General features: G+C 35.4%; 1 long non-coding RNA gene across 1 annotated transcript in view; it reads right to left on the reverse strand.

The window, feature by feature from the left end:
• The window catches only part of LOC132012980 (uncharacterized), a 54,687-nt gene extending 34,374 nt beyond the window's left edge, over positions 1 to 20,313 (reverse strand). The window contains exon 1 of the long non-coding RNA XR_009402829.1: positions 20,236 to 20,313. This is a non-coding gene — a long non-coding RNA (uncharacterized LOC132012980). The remainder of the gene's footprint in view (positions 1 to 20,235) is intronic.
• Between the last annotated feature and the right edge of the window lie 7,239 nt (positions 20,314 to 27,552).

The raw sequence follows: 27,552 nt of genomic DNA on the forward strand, positions 1-27,552 counted from the left end.
ATTAAAGTTTGGGGGAGAAGACAATAACAGAAACTGAAACTGAAAAATGGAAAACACTGCATTATACTCTAGGACTGTTCCACATGCCTTGGAAATAATTAAATTTGACCCTATTAAATATTTCAGCTTTAGCAACAAATGACTTTAAAATAAAACAAGAGAAAGTGGCAATCAATGACAAATACACAAGAGACTAGAGTCAGATGAGGACAGAATAATAATTCATTGAATTTAGCAACATGAAGGACATTGGTGGCTTTGCCAAAAGTAGTTTCAATTGGGTAGCAGGAGGGAAAACCAAATTTAAGGCAGGAGGAGGAGGCTGTAAATATCTGTTAGAGAAATAAAAACAGCCTTGTAATAAACTCTTTTATAAGATAGATAGAGGGAACTGCTTCCTTTTTTAACAGGAGAAAAATAAGAGGAAATGGACTCGGTGCTTTAGACTGTGGTGAGAACATGATGGATTTTGCATCTGTGGGTTTCTATTTATTTTTCAATGAGAAATGAAGTAAGGTCTTCTTTGGAAATTTATTCCAGGGAAATTGTGAGGCTTAAAGATTTGGAAAGTAAGCTTCTAGAACATCATAGTAAGGTTTCCGTGTATAGTGGAAGTCCATTTAATAATGAATTTGTGTTCATACAATATTCATGGCTATATATGAATCATTGTTAATTAGGTAGCACCACTCTTTTCTGTGCATTTATCAAAGAGAAATGAAAGCTGTGTTCACACGAAAAGTTGTACACAAATCTTTACAGCAGCCTTATTCCTAATTACTGAAACTCAGATACAACTCATGGTCCTTTAGCTAGCCATTGTGTGAGATATATCCATATAATGATATATCCATATAATGGAATACTACCTAACCATAAGGAGAAGGGAACAAAGTACTGATTGATACATGTCACAATGTGGATGTATCTCAAGCACATTATGCTAAGTGGAAGAAGCCAGATGCAAAGGATTCACAATGTCTGATTCCATGTATCTGATATTCTGGAAAGGCAAAATTACAGGATACAGAAAACAGACCAGTAGTTGCTTAGGGTCTGGAGTAAGGGAGGACAGATGACAAAGGGTCCAAGGGAATTCTTTGGAGTGATAAAATTGCCCCAAATCTTGATTGCATTGGTAGCTACATGACTGTAGGTGTTTGTCAAATCTCATGAAACTGTACACTAAAATGGAAGAATTTTACTGTATGTAAATTATAGTTCAATAACCTTAAAACATTAGTTGGTAACAGGTGTGGAGGCTTGGACTTCTGACATTATCTGAGGTAAACAATTGCAGAAAGCATGATGAAAGTGGCTTTGACAATCTCTCAGAGTAGAAATTCCCAACTGATGTACCAAGAATAGGCTTCAGATATACCAGGAACCCTACTCTCTTAGCTGCTCTGAGGGCAGCTGAGCAGGACCTGTGCTCCAAAGCTCCTAAACTAGACATTACAACTAGAAGCAGCCTCAACTGTTTACCCTATTCAGCTGTATCTTTATATTATTATTGTCTGTGTTCCCTATGCTGTGAAGAATTATGGGAATCACAGTCATTGAGGAAGATGGCCGCCCTTACAGGGAAATGGTGGTGTAGTTCTGATTACTTCAGTCAGTGGTATGATGGCTTCTAAGAGATTAGCACCTTGGTGATTAGGAAGCACTTCCCACACCAGTATCCTTATAGAAGTCTGGTCTGACATCCTTCTCTCTGACATCCAGAGAGAAGAAAACACCACTGCTATTACAGACTATACACAAAATAACATCATGAGAAATACTACATTACAAAACTTAGAGGAAGCAGTCAAATCTGTGGTTAGAATAAATGACTCTAAAATGTTCTTATCATTTAATAAGAAAGAATAAATCTCAATGAGCTTACCATTTAATTCAATAATTTGGGGTGGGAGGTTGAGGAACAAAATAAACTTAAGTTAACAATAAACAAAAGAAGGTCATATAATAAAGCAGAAACTAATACATTTGAAAAAAAAAACCTTGACATTGAATACCTTGCATAAACAAATGAATATGCAAATAAAAGAAAAATATTCCAAGTACAAATCAAAATAAATTAGCTACAGTTATAACAACAAATAAAAATATGACATTTTCAATAAGAAGGATGAGTTCCTAAGAAGATTTAAAAAACTACTAAAATCTACCTAAGAACACAAACCTAAACAAATCTGTAACCTCTAAAGAAATGAGAAAAGGTGTTGGGCACCTGGGTGGCTCAGTTGATTAAGTTTCTGCCTTCAGCTCAGGTCATGATCCCAAGATTCTGGGGTCCTGGGACTGAGCTCTGCGTCCTATCTCCCTGCTCAGCAGAGAGTCTGCTTCTCCCTCTGCCTCTTCCCCTCTGCATCTGTCCTCCCCCCACCATCTCCCCTCTCTCTCTCTCTCAAATAAATAAAGAAAATCTTTTTTAAAAAATGAGAAAAGACGTGAAAAATTAGACTCAACTTTCTCATATTATATAAACTTTTTAAAAACATAGAAAAATTCTATCAGAAACTAAAACTGAAAAATGGAAAACACTGCATTATACTCTAGGACTGTTCCACATGCCTTGAAATAGCAAGGGCGGCCATCTTCCTTAATAGTGATAAGTGGAAATCTTCCTCTTCTTTTCTATATTTCCCAAATGCAGCCATCATGCATTACTACTGTAATCAGAAATTAAACACTGAATTTTATATTTTAAAAGTAATAGTCCAAACTAACCTCTTGTTACTTAAACAAATTAATTCCTTTTGGATTTAGATTTGGTAATCCTAACACCTCAATAAATTAAAATGAAAGCACAAGTTTTTAAAACTTCATCCTCATCCCCCCCCTTTTTTGTAATTTCAGTGAAAAGATGTATAATTTGTTAAACAAGTATACTTGGTTGGGAGTAGAGAAATAGTTTAAAAACATTTGAAACTAAAGGAACTTCAGAGATTTGAATGACCACATGTGAGCATAAACTGCAGGAATTCTCAAATAGATCCAACCAAAAAACCAGTCTCCAAGTTCTCCCACCATCACTGAACAGCTGTATGAAAGAAGAAATGTGAGATGACTCGAGGTGTTGAATTATAAATTTCTATGAAATCTAAGTTGTACTTTTGTCAGAATAAAAGAGCTTCTGACAAAGTAATGGGAAATTTATTTTTTCTTTAAACATAGTAAAAGTATTATAGAAAGATACTGGAACATTTGCTTATATATGTTGACAGACAAGCTTCTAGTTGTCATCAACAGGGAACACAGAGACATTATATAACAATACCCATATGCCATTTACTGAATAAGTATTCATCATATGTTCTTTATGTCAACTAAATTCTTTCTTATGTGTAAAAGTAGTGCCAGGAGGATGTCAGTTCATGGCTGTTCACATTTCAGATAGTTCTAGAGTTTCAGGGTTGGGTCATAATTAGGGAAATCAGTAAAAACAAAAACAAAAACAAAAACAAAAACCACATACCTAACCTTGTTTCTGAAAGTCAATATGAGCAAACTGACACGGACTTAAAGCTATGGAACTTGATTTTTAGCACACACTATGTTAAATTATTTCATATATATATGCTATATAAATATGTACATATTTTTATATAGCTTTAAAAACATTGAAAAAAATGTTAGAATCATATGGGAAAGGGAAAAAAAACAGCACAAGGGTGGTCAGCCATCACACATAAGAGGAGATCATTTAAATATAAGATTGATCAGTTTTAATGAAATTCACCCTCACAAAATGAAGTGAAACTTCACCCTCACAAAATGAACAAGAAATTCAGAAAGACTCTTGCAAAGGAGCCACAGATCAAAGGCAGTTCTACTAACACAACTAAACAATTAAAAAATGGCAATACTAAGTTTTCTTCTCCCCCTTGGGCATATTTCTTATCAGCCATTTATGTGTTAAAAGTCAATGATAATCCCATCAGATCTAACACAATCAGGTTACTAAACTATCACTAAACTATTATAATTAACAGTATTAAAGTTGGCTATAATATAATTATTAAGCTAAATGAGAAAAAATTTTCACACTGAAAAAAAAGGAAATAATAAATAAATAAATAAAAATTGTATTCAATTTCATTATTTTTCTTTCTTTTTTAAAAGATTTTATTTATTTATTTATTTGGTAGAAAGAGATCACAAGTAGGGAGAACGGCAGGCAGAGAGGGGGGGGGAGGCAGGCTCCCTGCTGAGCAGAGAGCCTGATGCAGGGTTCAATCCCAAGACCCCAGGACCATGACCCGAGCCAAAGGCAGAGGCTTTAACCCATTGAGCCAAGCAGGGGCCCTTACTTCATTCTTTTTCAATCCCTATAATTGGCCAAGTTTTGTAACATAGTTATATTTGCATTTGATTATATTTATATTTTAACATAAGAACATAATTTATGCACAATTAAACATTTATTTGGATTCAGAGTCATAAAAATATTTTACTGCAAGGGTTGTACTATCAAAAACATTTGGAAGCCATCAATCTGAAGGATATAAATTCTATAAATAATAGATCTGTAAGGCTAATGTCAATAATCAGGAACATTCTAAAAGAGATATTTTGTCAACATTTGAAAAGAAATGTAAATATAATGAAAAGCATGTAGTGATCATTAGGAACCAAGAATGACTTCTGTAAAAATAACTAGCACAACTGACTTGATTTGTCTTTTTAATAATGCCACTCTGACATTAAGAGTATGGAGTAAAAACTATCTTGACTTGAGCAAAGTACTTAGAAAAAAATCAAGATGTGAATAAAACACTAGAATTAGATGACGCAGGCTAGGAGGAAAGCTAATATGATAACCAGAATAATCTTTCAGCTCACTTTTTCTAGTATCACAAATCCAGAGTCTTTTCATTGCTCTGAGAATGAGATCTATAATCCATCGATCCGACCACCTTCCCCTGCCCCTTCCTCCCCTGGTGCCCTCACTTCTTTCCTTAGCTAGTTTAAATTCCATGACTCAGTCATTACAACCATTCTTTGGCATAAACTTTGCTCTCTTGCCTCTCCCTGGCTTTCTTGACTACACTTCCACCCTCTACACATAAACCTATGCCTGAATTGAAATGTGACAGCAGCTAAACTAGTCTCGGCCATGCTATTCTAGTCTCACTTTAAATTCATGAGCAAGTAGTCCTTAATACCACCCAGGATTATATTTCCCTTGTCATTTCCTATTCTCAACTCTCCTCAACAACTATTTTACAGTGTTTTCTCTTTTCATAAATCAATGTTTTCTCTTCCATCCTCACTAGGACTCTGCTTTCAATTTCATTGAGGCTTCCCAGCCACCTACATGTGTCCAAGCCCATCAGTTCTATCTACCCTGCTGTTAACGTGGAGAATGGCCCAAGTTCTAACTGTAGCCTATCAAGATTTACAAAAGGTGTGAGATTATACTCTACCTGCAACCTAAGAAGTTAGTATGCCACAGCTTCATGGGTGATACCAAAAGATATCAGTCCTGGGTTGGACACAAAGGATTATTTATTGCTCATCGAAATCACAGTAGTAAGAGTATGGTCCTTTTTCTGTAATGTTTCCTGTGACGTGATTTTATGCATCAACCTGGATGAGCCATGGGTTGTCCAGGTGCTATGGATGTATGCTTGTGTACCCCCAAAATGCATATGTAGAAATCCTAAGTCCCAATGTAATGGTATTTATATGTGAGACCTTTGGGAGGTAATCAGTGTTAGATTAGATCATTAGTGGGGAGGTCCTCATGATAGAATTAATGCACTCATAAAAAGGCAAGGAGATACAGGATCTCCCCACCACCAACACACACACAAACACACACACACCCCTCTCTAGGTACCTATCAAGGAAAGCCATGTGCAGACAAAACCAAGAAGAGGGCCCTCAAAGAATTTGATTATCCTTGCACACTAAGATTTCCAGCCTCAAGAACTGTCAGAAATTAATGGCTGCTATTTAAGCCAGACAGTCTGTGGTATTCTGTTATAGCAGCCTGAACTGGCACCAGGTATTTGGTTATGTATTATTTCTGGGTTAGTCTGTGAGAGCATTCCTTTATGAGATTAACATTCAAATTCATAAATTGACCAAGGCAGAATGCTCTTCCTCCACCCCAAGGGAAGAATGCCCTCCCCAAAGTGAGTGGGCTTCATTCAATCCATTGAAGACCTGAATAGAATAAAAGGGTTGAGTAGTAAAGAATTTTCTCTCTCTGCCTAACTTTGAGAGTAGACATTGGCCTTCTACCTTCAGACTCAGGCTTACACTGGAACTTACACCATCAGTTCTTCTGGTCTTCAGGTCTTCAGACTCAGGCTAGAACTATATGTAATTCTCCTATGTCTCCAGCTTGCTAACTGCTGATCTTGAACTTCTCAACCTCCATCAACCACATGAGCTGATTTATTATAGTAAATCTTTACATTCTATACACAAAATCTCTTTGGTTCTGTTTCCTGGAAAACTCAAACTAATACTGTTCCTCAATTCCCACAAGCAATGTTATGAGGACCAAGTGATATCTGCCCACGCAGTGGGTTGCATTACAGAAAATGAAATCTGAGCTTAGGAAACCCAAATATTTTATAATGGGATGAGACATTATGTCCATTGTACTAGACAGAAGCAAACCCATTTTCTCTCTAGAGGGAGATAGATTTTATCTCTAATTTCCAAGGTTATTGGCCAAACAAACATACTTGAAAAGATAGTTCAGAACAAAGAGGTAGGAAGTGCCTTTGCTAACAAGATGCACAGACATGTGGGAGACACATGAAAATTGTCTCCTAACATGACCACCCCCTCTACTTCCTTATCCATTTGAGTCTATCCCCTTGTGCCTACTTAAAAATGTTGTTCTGGCAATTTCCACATTTCTCTCCTAGGGAACTATTTTTTTTTCTTTTTCTATCAGCTCATTCCCCTTTACATAAGTTTTTTTCCATCTTCAAAAAAAATTGAGTCATTTTCAATTCATTTACCATTCCCATTTCTCTCCTTTCTTATCTAGCAGATCTCATGGGGGGGTAATAACTGTTTAGATTCACTGCCCCCAAGTGATCTTCTATTGTCTCCCAAACTCATTCTTTTTTTTTTTTTTTAATGTTATGTTAGTCACCACACAGTACATCGTTGGTTTTTGATGCAGTGTTCCAAGATTCATTGTTTGCATATAACACCCAGAGCTCCACACAATACGTGCCCTCCTTAATATCCATCACCGAGCCAACCATCCCCCTCCTTTAAAACTCTCAGTTTGTTTTCTCAGAGTCCACAGTCTCTCATGGTTTGTCTCCCCCCAAATACCTCCCTTCATTTCCCCTTCCTTCTCCTAATGTCCTCCATGCTACCCCTTATGTTCCATGAGGAAGTGAAACAATATAATTGACTTTCTCTGCTTGACTTATTTCATTCAGCATAATCTCCAAAAAACAAATAATCAAGTCAAAAAATGGGCAGAAGACATTAACAGATACTTCTCCAAAGGAGACATACAAATGGCATCCAAGCCCATTCTAATTTAACTCTCCCTCCCACCACTACACTAACCCTCCTCTTGTCAAGAGCAATAATGACTTTCATATTGTTCAGTTTAATGGTTGGTTATCAGTTCTCATCTTGTACCATGAGCAGCATTTGAAAGAATTGTGTCCCCTCTTCCTTTCTGAACACAGTCTCCACTAAGTTTCCAGGAAACTACTCACACCACTTTTTCACCATTCTTTGACCACTCCTCACTCTCCTTTGCTGGTTGCACAACACCTCTCCAAACTCGAAATGGACTCAATCCTTGGATCTCTTCTATATTCTACTACATTCATTCTCTTGATAATTCATCTGGTTCATTGGTTTTAAATAGTATTTCCTATATACTATTGACTCTGGAAGTTATATTTCTGGCCCATATCTTCTCCCAGAACTCCAGACTTATATGTCCAACTGCCTGGGTAACGTTTTTTCTTGAATATTCACTAAGTTTCTAAAATTTTTACTCCTAATATTTTCTCCTTAACTTGTCCCTCTTCCCCATTTAAGTAAATGGCAACCATTTTTTCAGTTGCTCAGGCCCAAAGTCCTAAAGTTACCTGTGATTTTCTCTCCTAGTCTGCATTTAAACCTTCAGCTAATCTTGCCTGTTCTACTTTCAAAATTATCCAGAAGGGAAGTGACTTTCACCACTTCCTTTGCTGCCATCCCAGTACAAGCCACCAATATCTGCAATAGCAACCCTCCCTCCTTCAAAACAACAACAATTTAAAAAAAACAAAAACAAAAACAAAAACACCTGGCCTCTTTCCTCTTGTCCATGGCCAGCTTTGGTCTAGTCTCAATACAGCAACCAAAATGACCCTGTAATAAGTCATTCATATCATTCCTCTTCTCAAAATCCTCCAGGAGCTTTTCAAAGTAAGAGCTCAAGCATGTTACAGTGATACAGAAAGCTACCATTTTTTCTCTGGTCTCATCCTAATCTCCTCCTTGATAATTCCATTCAGCCACACTGTCTTTTTCTTGCTCCTTAAATACACCAGGCCTACTTTGCCTCCAGAAATCTCTCATACCTCCCAGCTCTTCTCCCAATGGCCCAAATCATTCAGCATCTGTTTCTTCTTGGTGAGATTTATTTGATCACCCTATCTAATTTTATAACACCTTTCCTCTTCCCCCAGATTTCCTGTCTCCCTTTCCTTTACATGGTTTCCTTAACATTGAATTATTAACATTCTGCATATCTCATATATTTGTCCCATTCATTGTATACCACCCCCCACTAGAATGTCAGTCTCATAAGAGCAGAGATTTGTGCCAGTTTTCTTCATTCCTCTCTGCTTAGCACTTACAAAGGTGTTTATAACATGGATGACACCCAATAGCTATTTGAAGAATGGATTAAAAAGTCATTCCAAGAGATAGAATTCAACAACCAGAGATGAGTTAGGTTCAAATGCAAAAGCATAAGTGAAGCTGGAACACACTATGCTAAGTGAAACAAGCCAGTCACAAATGGACAAATACTGCATGTTTCCACTGATGTGAGGTATCTAATATAGTCAAACCCATATAAGTAGACAATAGAATGGTGAAAATCTCAGTTATACAAGATGAGAAAGTTCTAGAAACCTCCTGGACAACAAAATGCCTATCTTAACAATACTATGATATGCACGTAAAAATTCAAGAGTAGGTCTCATGTTAAGAGTTCTTACTACAAAAACAAAAGTGAAAAAAACAAGGGACATGAGAGAATTTTGCAGGTGATGCTGTTTATTATCTTGATTGTGGTGATATTTTATTAGATGTATGCATATGCCTGAACTTATTAAATTATAAACATTGAATATATAGAGAGTTTTTCTGTATATCAAATATGTCTTAATAAAGCTGTTAAGAAAATCAATCATAAAAAAAAAGGGGACAGGAACATTTAATATGGCCCCTGTCTTACAATTTCCCCCATATTATGTTATTTGGACCTCAGTAACTAGGCATGCGGTTTTTCTTCAACTTTACATTTCTTTCCTCCTCACTATTCATTTCAGTTATCCATTGCTCAGTGAAGCCTCTCCCATTATAAAATACCTCCTCCTAACCTATTAAATCTCCTTCTGTACCTCCTCTGTAGTATGTTCATACTTCTGTTGTTGTTCTTGTTACACCATGTCATAACTCTTTGAGTCTTGCTCTTTATAACCTCTGAGCTACTAGGCATTCAGATCCATGTCCGTGATTTGTTTTATTTGACATCCCCAAGTCCATGTGATACAACTGATTTTCAAATGTAACTGAACATGTTTCCCAAAAAGTCTAGGATGTTCTAATTTTCCAAAAGCTTGAGTATAAAGCAAACTTGTCCTTAGTAGATACCCACTATCCAGATTATGAAAAGTGGATCTCAAATATTGTGACAAAAACATGGCCACATGAGACAGTGAGCCTCCCATCACTCGGTATGTCTGGGCAAAGCTTAGATGGTTCATGCTCAAGGACCCTTGCGTAGGAGATTGCCCAGTCATACCAGAAGTCAGACTAGAAAAGACCTTAGAACCTGAGAAAAATTGTTCTCTGATCCGAGAAAGTCATTTGCTGGTTTTTCTGCATTTTTGTGTAATTTGTAGCAGTCTTTGAGGTTTTAGCATACTGTGTTGTCCTGTCTAATTTAGTACAGTTTGGATATAATTTAAAGATTAAATTCAAAGTCAAATATAAATCTGTAGTGAACACATGTGTTCAAGTAATCTGAAGCATTTTATACTCAAAATATATTTTCAATTTAAAGGCCTTTATCTATTTTCATATACTTTTTCTATTAATAAGCTTAGCTTTTAAATAACATAAAAATAGTTTGCCATTCTAAAATGTTATTACTAGTGATATTTTTCCTTCACTGCTTAATCCTTGTTTCCTCTTCTCTCCCCTTCACTTTTTTTAAAATTTTAAGTTTAATTAGTTGTATTTCTGTGCAAATTTTTAATGATTTTAAGGTATTTGGAATTTAGAAGCATCTGCATTTATACTGAATTTTATTTTTTAAAGGTGTATTTATTTAATCCTTACAGTGTTAATGTTTCATGAGTAACAACTGTATCTCAAAATACCTCAGTGACTACCAAACACACAAAAATCATCCCTCTACTGATACTTTTATCATACATCATATTTCACAAAGTAGTTGTATTTTTTCACTTTATCCTAAAAACAAAACCCAACCTCAAAGAGATAGATGTTATCTTCACTCCATAACAAGTGTTCTAGCCCAGAAAATTTTAAAAGACTTGTTCATGATCACATGGCAAGTCATGGCAAATTCAGAAGTAGAATTTTCTCCTGATTTTAACCTACAGTTCAGTATATTTCAAGAGGACATGTCTAAATTTCAGAGTCTGTTTGGTGGCTAGATAATTTTTAATTATCTTTTAATTTCTTCAAAGCAGAAAAGGTCCATTTGCTCTTGCTTTGTTAAGCAAAGAAAATATGCTTCATATTTCTTAAATTTATTATTTATTCATAATTTACTATATATCTAAAAAACCAGAATCGATTCTTAGAATACAGTATTTAATACTTGAATTGCAGTTACCCCACTAATATTTTTTCCTTCAAATCTGCCTTCCCCTGGCCCTCATATCCAGAATCATGTCATCACGTATGAATTCCCATCCGGCAGGAGACCTCTTCTGCTCTTGATTTTAAAGGAATCTGACATAATTTAAAATCATTCAAATTCCAAAAAGCACATTTGGGTTTTTGGCTAAGATTTTCTCTGCTCCTTATTATATAAAAGTTTGATATCTTATTTCTTTTACTATAAAATAAGTCCAGTTACTCTCTGTACATCTGTCAGTATTAGCAAGAAAGTCACAAAAATGTGCCATGACTATAAGTTGCTAGCACAATAAGTCTTCTCTGAGGGATGACTTTTGAAGTCTAGAAACCTGCAGAAACCGAGAAAATATTTCTTCAAAGTACATCTTATGATTTCAAATTCCTTTTGCTATGCTTATGATAAATCCATACTTTTTCCTACCCGTATGTGCATCACACTAATAATAGATTTTCTTTGTTAATCTCACAGTAGAAATAAAGACAGTGACAATAAAAGTAAAAACCTAAAATCTGTATATATTATCATTCAGTAAATTGAAATCTCCCAGGGTATACGAATAATTATTTGGGAAAGTAATATAGAAAAATGTGAATTAGCCTCAGTAATTTTGCAAGGATATAGAAAAATGTGAATTAGCCTCAGTAATTTTGCAAGGACCATATAGCAATGGATTTTATATATATATATCTATATCTATAGATTTATATATATACTGATATACTGATATATAAATATATATATGTATACATAGATAGATAGATACTGATATACTGGTAGGGAGAAATTTCTCCCTATCAGTATATATATATATCTAAATTCTCCCTATCAATATATTTAGATAGATAGATAAAGTCTCCCTATCGATAAATGTTGTGCACTGTCTAGGACAGTCACATGATCTCCCTCAGCTTTTTCCTCACTTCAGGTGCACAGAATACCTGAGAAAAGGGAAACTCTCCGGAAAGGAGAGAATAGTTTCCAAGGGAACAAAAATGGTAGATGGTAAGATACCTAACCATTTGGTAGGAATCTTAATCCTTGCCATGTTAGCCTTCAGCCTCTGAGAGAGAAATACAGAGAGAGATGGAGGTACATTGAAAAGAGGCCTCTATCTACTGAGTAACGTTCTACTAACATAGTCAATAGTTTTAAGCCTTCAGCCAGCTTCCCAAGGGGAATCAACCCTTCAAGACCAGTGAAGTTGGAGCATATTACAGAAATTGTCAAGACATTATATAAATGATTCAAAGACTTCTGATACTGAACAGAAGGGGACAGATATCTATACTACGTGGCTAGATCTGCTTTAATGATACAAATTACTAAGCATTCTAGAGCACCACCAAAGATTATTTCAAGGAAATCATATCCTTATCCCTCTAGCCCATAAAGTTACAATTCATATTCATATTATAATTCGCATTTAGAATAATATCCAATCCATCCAATGGGAAATCCATCCAAACAGGCCTTTTATATCCATAGAAAAGGGAAGGATGCATGAGAAGAAGGAAATGACTGGCAAAAATCTCATACTTCCATCTGTCTGTCTAGAAAGATTATACAACTGAGCAGAATCCAGCTCACGCATTCATCTAAACTGAAATGCAATTGACAACAAACTAGAAAGCATAATCATCTAAGTAAGGTCTTCACATGGGAAATGCGGCTTGTAAGCTTATTTATATAAACTTATTATAATATCAAGTTTAGAAAAAATACACAGTTCTCTCAAAATCTTTTTTAAAAATTCATCTTCCTTTCCCATTTAAAAAATTATTGAGTTCGGAGCACCTGCGTGGCTCAGTGGGTTAAGCCTCTGCCTTCGGCTCAGGTAATGATCCCAGGGTCCTGGGATCAAGTCTCACATCGGGCTCTCTGCTTGGCAGGGAACCTGCTTCCTCCTCTCTCTCTGCCTGCCTCTCTGCCTACTTGTGATCTCTCTGTTAAATAAATAAGTAAAATCTTTAAAAAAGTTATTAAGTTCAAAAATCTTGGAGCTTAAAAGAATTCTCAAAATGTTCTCTGAACATAGAATATGCATAAACCATGTACACGATGCATCATCCCCAGTTATAAAGTATATAGAAATAGACGTATGGCCATTTCACGTAACTGATACTACATAATACGTCGATAGCACATAGCTTTCAATTCCTCAGGTAACTACATAGAAGAAATCTAGATTACCAAAGTGACGTTTATATGTTGTTTGTGTCTCAAGAATGATGATGGACACTAGGCAAGAAATGATGCATTTGGATGTTTAAATCACCCGAAACATTCCATTCTCATGGTGCACTGTAGCGTGAGCGAGGAGAGATTGATCCTTAGCTCTGACCATGTTTACTAATTTCTCTAGATTCATTACTTTCTGTTTCTTTCAGACACTTGCTTTGCACTCTTGCTCCCTCTCCCTCTCCCCCTCTCTTCTAATTAGGCCACCTCTTTTCTTCCTCTCCTTCTTGCTCTAAATATACTTGCTAAGTCCATGGCTGCAATCGCCTCTTTTCCACGTTATCTTTTTTTAGGCACAATGCCAGTGCCATTTTCCTTGTGATTTGTGAAAGTCTTTCTTTCCTCTGTCCCTGCCCAGGCCTCCTACCCCCTGCCTAAGCTTTTCCTTTTTCCTTTATTATCTACTATACTCTCTGTTATATTTCTAGCCCTTAAAGTTCACAGGGCTCGTGAGAAAAGAAAACTACAGCTGTGGTGAAACAACAGAGGTTTGTCCAAACACTACCCTTGGTTATTTGAATCCAGTTTATAACGTTGCTTCCAGACAACAGCTTAATTACAGGAATATCGGAGAGAAGAGAAAGAAAGAAGGGAAGAAAGAAAGAAAGAAAGAAAGAAACCTACAAAAATCAAGCCAAAGCCTTGGAAAAAGCATTTGTCATCTGTTTGTTCTCAAGTCTTAGGGCCCTCAAACTTGCCCTGCCCCTGCATAAGATGAAACAAGTTATAGCTACATTTTCCCCCTGTGTATGGGCGAATTGGACCAAAAATCTTCTCTTCACCCAACTGCAATGATCTCTCAGTACTACTACATGACACAGAATAGAAGCCATCATAACCTGTAAGTGGTAAGCTAAAGAATATATATTTAATTGGAATGAGAGGTTTGCAGTCTTATCCAGAACACTGAGGAAGGCAATCAAGACCCAGATGCCTGAGCTCTTAGCCACATGCAGAGAATCTCATGAGCTAAAGCAATCCCCAAAGAACTCTGGACTAGAGTGGCCAGTTTGGGATTCTACGTTTGAATCACTCCTTCCCTTAGTTATGCGATGAGGCTGAAGTCCTTAATTTCACCAGTGCTGTAATATATTTTCTTTTTCTCTAATAGCCTTTTATGTTTATTTTCATGGCGAGTTGAGTTGCCTAAAATCCCTGCCCTGACCCTATAGGCACAAGATGCCAGGTGAATTTACCCCCGTACTGATCAGCATGTTTGTTTTCAGTTCACAAATAAATACGGTTTTGTATGCATTGAGAACAGAATAAATATATGTAAAGTTTTATAGGGAAATTGATCATTATAAATATAATTGGATCGCTTTTCTGCCTCTCTTACTCCACATGCATCTAAAATAGGTTTACTGAGCCACTGACCTAAAGAGAAAAAAAAAATTCTGATTATAACTGGAAACATTAAGAAAATCCTATATTTGCAAAATTAAAATTATCAAAAATGATAGTACTAGAAACACCAAATTAAGTTCCCTGTAAACTACAGCCAGAAGTCAACAGGACAGAGACAGGTGACGGAACTGAACTTCTACACTAAACCCTCTCACAAAACCACACCTGAATTAGTCTTGGGGGAAAGAAGAGCAAAATTACACAGATTCCAAACAGACCATTAGGAAATTAAAGATGAACAGAAGAGAGAAAAAATAAAGAGAAGAAAAGCAAAAAGCAGGGACGCTGCTATTTAATTAACATTGATGTATAGCCACGAATACAGTGTAGATAGAAATTCATACTCTAAGAATCTTTTAAAGAGAAATACTGCTGTGATAAGAGAAAAGGAAGCATTAACACTGACCAGCTTTTGAGCAGTGATATTTCTCCCTATGAAGGTCTGTGAAAATTGCACTGTACTAGTAATATTTAATTGTAGCATAAAAATTAAACACCATTTACTTGATATAAAATAGGGATAGTATGTAAATTAAGTAAGTTTCAATTCATGTCTTCTTACTCACATCTGTTGGCAGTTTAAATAGTTTTAGTGTCATTAATTGTTATAAAAGTGCAAGATTTGCTGTATGCTTGCCACTTAGGACCAAAGGCACAAAAGTCTAATTGAACTAAGTAATTAGTAATTTGTCATTTCCTATTGTCAGCAATTACTTTCCATTAGAAATCCTCACTGAAAATTCTAATTTGAAGTGAGGTTTGCATTTTATTGCTGTCCATCCAAATTAGTTTAAAATTGACAGCTACATTTTCATTTAAAATTTTAAAGATATTAAATATGCTTGAAGAAACTGATGCATACTCAGCTCCACACAAGCCCCTGCGTGTGGGTGTGTATGCATGTGTGCGCACATGCGTGCACACACAGACGCGCACACCACGCACACAAAAGAGAAGACAGCAACACGGAAGGAGGCACCTTTGATTTCCCCAAACGAGGGTTGCTGTGCCAATATCACATCATTCTTGCTTCTGCAGAATTCCTGGTTTCTGATTCTTGTCTTCCCATGCAGACCCCTGCTGTGGTGCTCTCCCCTGCCCGCACATGGACCAGGAAACAACACACTATTAGACTTCTTTCTGGGGTTCTGAGCTCCCTCTGGGATATGGCTGCTGGAGGGTTTTCCATTTGTTCTGTCTTCATGCTCCACAAGCCAATCAACACCTTCCCTGCCCCATGTTCTGAGCACTGTATAAAGCCAAAGGCAAACCTAACCCTCAAAAATACTACTAAGGAGGTAATATATAATTAGCATGGGTCCGCTGGTGTACTTTAAACTGAGGGCAAACTGGGGAGTCAAAGCTCATCTTTGGTTTCCTTTGTAAAAGTTTGAACACCACATGTCATTCATCCAACCAGATAGTCTTCCTGTATTAATATTTAACGAGTCTGTTTCCCTAGGGTACAGCTGGATTTCTTTAACAAATTGACTAGATTTCCAACTGTTAAAATTAAAAACAAAGAAATAAATTCAAGATTTTTCTCTCTGCCCCAATACTAAAGTCCTAACACCGTGCAACAAATCTTTAACTAGAAGACTTGTGTTGATACAACTACACACAAAGGCCCAGTGTCTTAGATGAGGCTACCAAAAGTTGCTTGGAGAAAAGCAAATTCATATATTTATTATGATTAAAGACAGCTATATCCACAAAGAACAGATTTGAATTATTACCCTAAAGTTAGAATTGCATTAAAGGGCAAAAGACAATGAAATTTCACAATTACATGTCTAATAATTTAATAGCTAATAAGGGTGGTGTTGAATGCATCTCTATATTAATTAACTGAAGTGTACGGTTTACTAATTTCTTTTTTCCTAAGGTACATACAGGCTAAAAATTGACTTGCAACACTGGAAATGGTAATGAATTTCTCTCCGTTTTAAAAATGACATTCTAATCATTACTCTAAATTCATATACTTCCACGGAACAAATTTTCTACTGTTACCCCTTTGGTGACTAACTAGATATATCACACATCTGTAACACTTAAGTGAACATTAATTAGTGTTAATTTACAATCAAATTCCAATGGAGAAGCAAATTATGCTTTCGTGAACAGCAAAAGTCTTTATCACGACCATCATGATGAAGAATGCCAGAACATCTTAATTATTTCTGCTTATAAATAATGTTTTCCACAAATCTTCAAAATGCACAGGAGTGCTCTAGAAAGCAGGGGAATAAAAAAAAAACGAGTCTCATTATAATTTGGTTTTAACTTAGTGCTGATGCAATTCATTCCACTGTATATCTTGTCCTCCTTTCTTTCTTCATCATAATGGAAAAAGAGATTGAAAGTTCAAGAGCAAATTTTTTTCCATTGGGCAAATTGTTTGAGATCTATTGAAATAGATTTAAGAAATTTGACTGCACTGCCACAAGATTTTGTTACATAAATCCAAGGTTATCTATAACATCCCAGTTTTATGGGAACCAAAAATTATTTTAAACTGTGAAATATTTGCCTCCCTGCATGTATTATATATCATTATCTCAATAGATCCGCATAGGTGCAAAGCAATATGCTTCACAGAAGAAAAATAAGCCACACACCCTTACACACTCTTAGTTGGCTCATTCTAAAATTGTGTATAATTGCCAATCAGGCACTGAAGAAAAGAGAGAATTAAATTAAAAGTTCAATAAACACTGATCAATATGCTTGTAAATACCAAGTCTATAAAATGATCTTCCCTTTAAATGTAGTTATACCACGGCTACATGGTCTGTATTTTGGAAATCAGCCGACCGTTTTTAAGTCTAGTTAAATTTATTTCTAATAGAAATGTGCCAGAAATCTAAGGCTGCCCGAGAGGGTTTAAAAAAAAAAAAAGAAAGAAAGAAAGAAAGAAAGAAAGAAAACAGCAGCCTGGATTCTTAAACTCTCGCTGTCTCCTGGTTTAGCATTAGCTCACAATCAGCTGAATAAAGAAGTCATCTCTGTCTAAGATGTAAATAAATCACAAGCCTCAGTTACTTTACCACTAGCTGTTTGTCATTCAGGAAAATAATGGTTAATCAATGTCTAATCAATGAAGATGTGTAACATATTAGTTTGCAGTCCTTCATCATCCTATTTTCTTCAATTGCCTGGGGGTTTGTGTTCAGTACTTACAGAATCGATTACAATTGAGAGTGATCATTCAGCTCATGTTGAGAGCTGTCAGCTGTGCTTTCCACGAGGCAGCTTTACTCTCGTGTTTAATATGAGATGCTAATACGTAGCTGCATCTGACAAACTGGGTTCCATGGTGAAACATTTTATGAGAAGTGCTTAAGTAACTAATTGTATCACTACATGTCACTTGATGAAACTAAACTTTTCCTGACTTCACAATAATCATAAGCATTACTGGCTTGCTGGGGAAAATTAAAGAGAAATAGCTGCCTGCTTGAGTCTGATCATGCCTGCAGGAAAGGTCTAGAAAGGCAGCTACCAATGACGCCTTTGTAAATCACTCCAGGGAGGGGGTGAGGAAGGGGAGGTGAGTCTTCAATTTTCATATAAAGCAAGGTTTTCTGACATAAAGACGGTGTAGCCTCATGTACAAGCATTCTCGTAGGGCCACAGTTTCCTGCAAATACCAGGACAAAACTTGGACTTGCAGGCTCTTGACACATTTGTTTTAAGAAACAGCCTTTTGTGGCTATGTGCATTTAAAGTCCAAAGAAAATGTTAATTGCCTGACAGACCCGTTTTCCTTGCCATTTATAACAATGTATCACCAACCTATACATCCTGAAGAAAGACTGGGAGAGTATTACAAAGTGTGGGAGAGGAGAATCTTGATTTCCTTTCAACAACAACAGGTAATTGTCAAGTTAGGGAGCTTTTTGCTTTAATTATGCTTTTGTGATTTGCTTTGCAAGTTGGGCTGATGACATTCACAGAGCACAATGTTAAAAACTAATAACGATAGAGTATTTCATTAGAAAACATTTTGGAATCCTGATAGGACTGATTCAAAGAGGAAGTTCAGGCATCTTCATGTTAGTATCAGTTACAACAGCTCCCTCTAGTGCCCATAGCTTTGAAGCACCTCGTGGAAAGCAGAAAAACCATGTAGTTCAAGCTCATTGACACTTGCTTTATAGCCATTATTAAGAAACTTTAAAAAGTATATCCATCATCACAAGTGACCTAAATGTGCTCTTAAACTTAAAAATGTTTTAACATAATCCTGTGATCAAGCATACCGGAGAAATTTAAAATGATCTAAGATTTTTTTAAGTTATAATAGTGCATTAACTTTATTAGAGTATTGCTTCAGTGATACATTGTCAAGTTTTATGGATATTTCGGGATATGTTTTAATTGTTTAAATTGCTGGGATAACTCACTTAACTAATGACAACACCTTAAAGAGAAGGGTTGTTTCACACTCAATGCCAGAAATGTTCAATGAAATATGGAACTTACATTGTTTCCAGTAACAGTGGGAAGAAAAAAAAACTTTCAATTTCTTTGAATCCAAATTTTTAAATGAATCTGGCTTGTTTTTAAAAATAACTAATTTTAAAGGTGTGCAATAAAGATCTCATTAATGATTAAATAATCATTTTGTTTCCTCTTAGTTGTAACTCCCTTCATTTTGCAAATAAATTCCATTACAGTTATGAGAACATTGGACGGCTGGAAAGATGAAAAGATATCTGCAAAACAATGGTTTCTATTTTGAAATAGAATTTCATGATTGTGAAGAGCAGATACAGGGATAATGTGTGTATTCAATTTTAAATAATGAATGTATCTTTCTGGGTTGATAAGTTAAATATATAGAGAAGGAATTAGAATTCATGAATTTATACTAAATATTTTATGCAGGCATAAACTGTATTCTTATAAACAAGTCACTTAGCTAACCCGACCTGAAAAAACCAACACACGAATATCTCATTTCCTAAATGAATCAAAACTCTGGGTGTGTGCGTGTGTGTGCGTGTGTGCGCGCACGCGCTTGGAGATATGATAAGGAGAGATTGAAGACAAAATTGCTAGAAGCACTCAATCCTGGAAAGAGTACCAAACACAAACATACTAGAATTTTATCAGAATATACATGAAGATGTTTTCTCCTTTATATCCAAATTTTTTATTAAGAAACAGTTCATACATTTCCATCCTGTGGTACTTCAGCAAACTCGACAAGATTATTTCTTATACATATTTCTAATAACAATTACAACATTTCAGAAGAAAAAAAACAACTACTCTTTATTTGATACCTAATATACATCAGTCTCCAGGCTGGGCACAAACAGATGTGTTATCACATAGGGTCACATCAGGCTCAGCAAATAAACTTGGTCAACATTTTCTAAAAGTTACTCTTTTTTCCTATCATTCATATTACTCAGAAATACGAGAAACCTTGTTAGCAGGGTGTCTTATAAACTGGGCTCACATACCTGTGCAAATATTTGTAGTCTTCTTAAATTACATTTTGCCATCAGCAGTTCCTAAATCGAGCACATACGCTATAAAAGGCAAACCAACAAAGTATGTAAAAGATCTTCATCTATCTCTTTGCACAGCTACCAGGGGAGGTGAGGCAGCCCCACGAATGTCTGCACTTTGATACGAGAGCTGTGATAATGATGAAAAGTTAATAGATTTTTATCTGTATCAATCTGATGATCATAGACCTTGTTATTTTTATTATTTTTTAAGAAGGGGATTGGTGCTGCATGAATATGAAGGCATATATTCACAGCATTTCTTAGACTTGTAGGTACAGGGGCTACAAAGCCTTCTCTCCTTTCTGAGGTAGATAAATTGAGTTCCATGCAGTTTACTATGTAGGGGTCTTTCAAATGAGACCACAAAATCTTAAATCCTTACTCTCCTGTGTGGACATTAAAGATCCCATAACACTTTTCATAAGAGTAGGGGCTTGTCACCATGTCACTGGGCAAATTCCTGGGACCTACCTTAAAGTCCAACAGCCAGGTTCTCTCCACAGGGTATTAGTGTATTACCCTGGAAAAGTTCAGTATATTTATTCAATTTTATTAGAAATGTTATCCTAATGGTTCTGAAAATATCTTTTTCCGCTTTTTTTTTTTTTAGTAAAAAGGAATCAAAGGTCTCCTTAGGCAGAGTTACAGTAATGTTTGTTACATGAAATCAAACTTCCTTCCAAAATATTTGATTAGTCCCTTTCGAACACAAATGCCTGTGGTATTAATTTTATTTAAAAAACAAAAACAACCAATATAAAATAAAAAAGATCTTATAATCTATGATCCATGCTTTCTGATACAGGTAATGTAAAATAAATGATATAATCTACAAAACAATGACAAATGAAAAACTTGGAAAAGGTTATGGTTTGACAAGGTAACATTTTTGAAATCCGGACACCAATCAAATTGATATAACTATCGGTGATGCAACCCTTTCTGACACTAAAGTCTTTACCACTGTCTAAAACATATAGAAGAGCCTATTGTGATTGCTTAACGTCAGCTTTTGTTCATAAGCTCCTTCATAAAACCGAAACCAGGAAAATGATTTAAAGCAGTTCAATTTGTCTATTTACCTTAATCTTTAACTATTCCCATATGTCTGGCTACATGATGTATGACTCTTCATAAACCAATTTTTCAAAGATATACACGACAGAAAAAAGTCAGGCTCCTAACCTTTTATGGGCTGAACTTTTATAGAGCTCTGGAAAACAAAATGCTTTTAGGTTTCAGAACAGGGGAAAAACAGGGGTGGAAGACTGCTGTTTTCTTCCTCTCTCTCCTCAGGAAATATTTGCATCAGTGAAAGTACAGCAGGCATTAATTTCTAGGTATGAGAAAAACCTTTTTGATGGCCCCACCCACAAACATAATGGTAAAGGTCTGAGATAACAAAAGAAGTTGTTTAAAACATGATGATCTATAAATAAGATCATTAAGCTCTTATAAATTTCTCAGCTGAGGCCGGATTATTGTGCTAGGTATAATACCATTTAGCAGGGTGGGTAGAAAATCAGAAATGAAAATTAGAAATCCCTCAGTATAAAAAGGCTGAATTATGATCTGGATGGAACTGCTCTAGCTTCAATCTTAGGACAAATAGTAATTGGAAGAATGAGCCAGTGTTGAAACAGAATGTTCTGATTATTTTTTTAAACATCGCAAGGTCATTAAATCAATTTTAATTAATTTACATGCACTTATAAAGATGGAAATAAAGAAAAATTGTAGCTTCTTGCTCATCTGTGTAAACAATATTTACTGAGCACCTACTGTATGCCTAGAGCTGAACAAACACCATCGAAGGGACCAGTGCAGAGCCCTGTCCTCTTGCAGCCTATGGTTTTCAACTAGAAAACCAGCTTCGGGATCATTACTATTAGGTTATGATTGTGAGTCAGTGTGAGAGTGAAGTTCTTCTGGTACTTTCAGTTCTTAACCCTCTTGAGCTCAGTCCTTATGCAAATTTTGTTCTATAGCCTGTGTTATTTTCAAGGTACACTATAATTTCCCAGCTGATTTGCCCAAATTAGAAAATATAGTCTTCTTTCACAAAAAGGCACAAAACATTAGAATTCTTGTGATGAATACAGAATACAGAACAGAATACAGAAAGTTAGCATTTGTAACACATCGAACTGTGCACCCAGCCCAATTCTGGGAACTTTGCCTATTTTTGCCACCAACATTCACATCATTCCTAAACAGGCTAAGATCAGGTAAGTCTTTTTCTTGAAACAGAAGGAAATTAAATAGAAAAACCAAGGAATCATTAAAGTTAACTCTTAGTTCAGTATGTGCAATAATCAGATTGTATTATAACACAATTTCATCATCAATAATTAGAGAAATAACAATTTTCTTAAACAGAATTTGTACTAATTGATGAGCCATATGATTTAAAGCAAGTTCCTTAGAAAGTAGCTTACAGACTGGAAGAAGTAATACCTGTCGATGTGGGGAAAATGAATATTTGAATTATTGTTCCCACCATCAAAGCACAATTGAAATCTAACCTACAGAATCTGCATGACAAAAATCAGTTAGATGCTGTTTAAAGTTCGTCAAAACATTTTATTCTCAGCCACATTGCAGGATGAGTCTCCGATTGTTCATGCCATTTGACCAAATAGCCATAATGTCAAACTAAGATTTTAGTACCAGCTTCTACAGCACATGGAATTGATGTCTTCTTTGTACATTTACTAACCCCCAGTGAAATACTGAAAGTATGTGTTTATGCATATGTTTATATGTACACAGACATTATTTACATATATGTAATATATACAAGTTGGCAGTTCTTAAAATAAAAATATAGCTATTCTAATTTTGAAAATGAGAAGTCTAAAACTTACAAAATGGGTGCTAGGATGTGTGTTAACACAAGAATGCACATTCTCCATTTATTCACACTCTGAGAAGGAACTCAGCAAGAAATACAAGCAATTTCTATATTCTAAAGTAAGTGTATGCCAAAACACTTAGGATTAGGATTAGGAATTAGGAGAGGTAGGAATCCTAATTCCTAATCTCATTCTGATTTCAGAATGACGAAGGTGACAACTCAAAGCAATCTAGGAGAACTACACAAGTGAAAGCCCCTAATAATTAGAGAAAGTGAAGTTGATATATGTTTTAATGAACGTATAATGGCAATTCTCAGGGTGTAGGAAAAAGCAAATATATCATTATATTTGGTAAAAGACTCTGGTCTGTTTACTTAGAAATCTTGCCACTTGTTCTGAATCCACTGATAAAGGAAAAATGATTTCATAAGGCAATCAGACAGACATCATAAGGTGTGTATTCACATATGGCTGTTTGTCGTTTGACAATCAGGAAATTTTAGAAGAATGAAATAGAAAGACCACTTAACAGGACTCGTGCAAATAGGCATCCTAGTATGTAACTTTAAATTTTTAAGTTATTTTTAAATTTTTTAAATATTTTTAATTTATAAAATATTTAAAGTATTTTATTAAATTATTTTTAAATAAAATAATTTTAGACATGTTTAGCCGAAAATGAAAATGATTAGATTTCCTACTGAGCTCATTTGAACTAATACATTTAAGATCAACTACAAAAAACTCATTTAAAATAGTTTTTTTACTTCCAGCTTTTTTTTTTAATGGTTCTTTTTAAAACTTCAAGTATGCTTGAGAAACTGACTGTGGATCATGTATACAATGTAGGGTCAATGCTGTATTGAATTTCCAGACCATTTTCAGACTACCTTCTGGCAATGGAAGCATTTTGACCACTGACACTCCCTATGGGTATATCTGACTATCCTGGTACAATGCACCATTCCCCATTATTGAATCTACAACAAACTGCTGTAGGTTATTCATTGATTGAGTGTTTAAGTATATTCTTTAGGAGCAAATAGAGAACTAATCTGTAAGCAATCACATAAAATAAAAAATCAGCAGAATTCCTGCTTCAAAGATGCTTTGAGCTTGAGTACTTAATTATGTGCATTCTTTGATTATATTGTGTCACATTCAATAAGGACATATTGGAATTCTATTTCTTTATATCACTGTGGATTCTTCTCAGGCCTTTGTTGTACCATGCAAGGAAACTGAGAAAGCGCCTTCCCAACCAACCGGACCGAGTTAAAGCGCATCTACTCTCTCTTTTTACTATTTTTTCTCCTGGATCAATCACAATATGCACCAGGCTGTTTATTTAACCCATAAAGATGCTAACAGTGATGATATAATTTTCTAATACATGTTCACCTAAATATCAGGTAACAGCCTCAAGACATACATGTAGATAAGCACATGAGTCTATATTCATCTTAGCTAGACTGCATTTTCAAAATAAGTTTCAGGACTCTGCACAATTCAGAACTTGCGAGTGTGTGGGGTGGCTTGTGAGTGGGAGCAGACAGCTCTGTGTCCATTCACACGGTCCCTCTGTCAGTGTGTATTTAGGACAGCTTTCTAACATGAAATCAGCTCAGCCGCAGAGTGGATTTCAGGGGCTTTGAAAGAGACAGAGAGAAAGAATACCTCAACTCCTTAAAATTCATGTGCTATTTCTCTTCTCTGAAAACCTGAATGTGTTTTCCTATTTCTCAGAGAAATGACTTTTTGAGGATACATCTGCCACACCAAACTAATTTCTTTTTGTTGGAATTAGCTCTGTAGGCTTTTAATATTTTAACAAACATTTAGAAATGTTTCAGAATAGAGGATAGATGCTTTCAAAAAACAACAGAGAAATCGGCATACTTTAACACCTGGCTTTAAAACAAAAGTAGTGAGAAAATGCAGTGGAAATATTTTTTTTACAGTCATATATTGTGCAAAGTTTTGTTTTGTTCTTTTGTAAAATATACTTTTGGTTGGTTAGGTTTTATTTGTTTTGTTCTGTTGCCAGCAAAGCTCTCATTGAAGCCACCATCTGCATAACAGAGGGAAGAGAAGCTCAAAGTATTAATATCAATAAACAAAAAAATCACAATTTCATCTCATTCTTCTTCTGAAATACAATAGCAGCGGAGCCTTGATGTTGTTGGTGCTTTCTTACTTAAATATTCCACTTGGGCTGTCACTTTATTGCCTTACAAATAAGAATTGAGTAAAACCTAGAGTTTGTTCCAAGTAAGGAAATGCCTGGGCATTTTGAGAGATTACTAAATGTGGAAGTCACCTATTTTAATAAAATATTTCAATAATATTGCTTTCAAGTGGGAAATAACCAGGGGATAAAAACAATTTTAAAATGCAAGCAAACAAACAACAAAAAAAGAAAATGCCAGTTTCTATGGTCAATGTCACATTACTACTGACTTCTCTGCTCAAGTAGATAGAGTTCTTCAATGTAATAATTAACAATCCAGGTCATTTAATCCATGTGATCATGCTGCATGGACCTGTAGTGTAAGGGGAATGTGGCCCATTCACAAAGAACTTTGCACTTTGGAACAAGGACATAGAAATGAAAGCCGGTTGCTTATAAAATAGTAAAGAAAATGTGCCAATGATGGGGAAAAAAACAAAGATTCCTCTCCCCTAGAGTTATTTCCCTTAAGTTATGAACAATTTTAAAAGGTTTTTTTTTTTTAAGTGGAGAGGAAATGCAAAGCAGATTTTTCTTACAATCTTTTTACAATATCATGTGAAGTTTTATTTTATTCTCTTGTAAATTATAATTTTAATAAAATATTGCAATAACAATGATAATACTACCAACTTGAGGCGAAGCTGTTACTTTTATCTATAATACTTTTATTGTATAGAATTTATCCACTACATATTTTATATTCTTGAAAATGCATATTTCTAACCAAAATATGCAAAGGGATGTTGGGGAACTTTTTAAAAAATAATTCTTAATAGAATCATTTTGATTTTTGCAGGGAAGTGGCTTTCTTCAATTTAAGAGAGACTCTTGCTACTGCTAATGGTTGACCAGTGTAGAAATATCCATATCAAACAAATAAAAAAAATCCATGTCACCAGTGAGTGAATCCCAATGAATATCATCTTAGAAGATTTGAACTCTATTTCATTCAAAGCCAAATTCATGTAGCAAATTTGCAATGAGTTTTTGTGGAATTGGAGAATAGGGAAAAACAAAATAAAATATAGAAAAGGAAAATAAAAGAAGGATGGACAGGCTTGAATAAGAAAGCTAAAGAGGAGGAAAACACAAAAGAAAATGAATGGTATAAAATATGCAATAAGTTAAACAGCCTCTGTTACCAGATATGGAACAGCATCAATCTTACAATTAAGTAATACAGATAAATAAATAGGGTTGCTGGGCTGACAATCCATTATTGAGAATTTCAACAAGGATTTTTTTCGTATGTAAATTCACCTCACTTCCTTATAATTCTCCAAGGACACATTTTATGAAGGTGAGTTTATGTTTTTGTCTCAAATAAAGAGACCACATTCCACCCATGGCTGTCTTGTTTCTGAATCACACTGTCATAACTAAGTTGTCCTCTGTGATAACCACCCAAGAATACCCAAAGGTGTGCTAATGAACTATCAACAAATGGCCTCCTTAGAAGCCACTGGACAGCTGCAGTGGCTAGGCACACACACCTGAGCTGAGTCCTGCTACCTGGGATGATTCAGCTAGCAAATCTCAGACCAGCCTCAAGTCTGGGGGAGGACTGCAAACATGGCCAGTTTCTGCAAACAGAGACTACAGCACTCTCTCCAAGAACAGTCTTCATGGATAGACACTACAGAAAAGATTATGCGTCTGTTCGTTCAGCGAGTGAAGTCTTCCTCGGGCATACATTTTTGAACTACAAAGAATGGCAGGTTCTTCCTAAGTACTTTTGAAATTTTAAAACTCTTATATTTCCCTTCCAGAAAATTCTATGTGCCGCCCTTTTCTGGTAATAAGCAATACATTCTCTTCCCAGAGTTAACATGGGTTCCATTTCTACCCACCATAGTACGTGGTTTACATTATGGTCTAGAACAGCCATCATTCATTCTGCATGGGGTCTGAAAACATTGCCTAAAATTATATGACATATCTGTTTTAAGTTTTAAGAGCTGATAACAATAAGTTCCGGTGTCCTATTATACAACCAATTGACTATTATAATAAAAAGTGAAGACACTACAAAAATAAAAAATACGTTAAAGTTTTGGAAAACAATTTTGGAATAATCTTAGTAACCCAGGCAAGGAAGAAAAGACATGAAACTTGCTGAATGCTATGACAGAAGAGCAGAGTCATGTTTAACTGTATGTCTGAGAAGAGGATGAG

Source organism: Mustela nigripes, chromosome 3 (genome assembly GCF_022355385.1).
Source record: "Mustela nigripes isolate SB6536 chromosome 3, MUSNIG.SB6536, whole genome shotgun sequence".
NCBI classification, from domain to species: Eukaryota; Metazoa; Chordata; class Mammalia; order Carnivora; family Mustelidae; genus Mustela; species Mustela nigripes.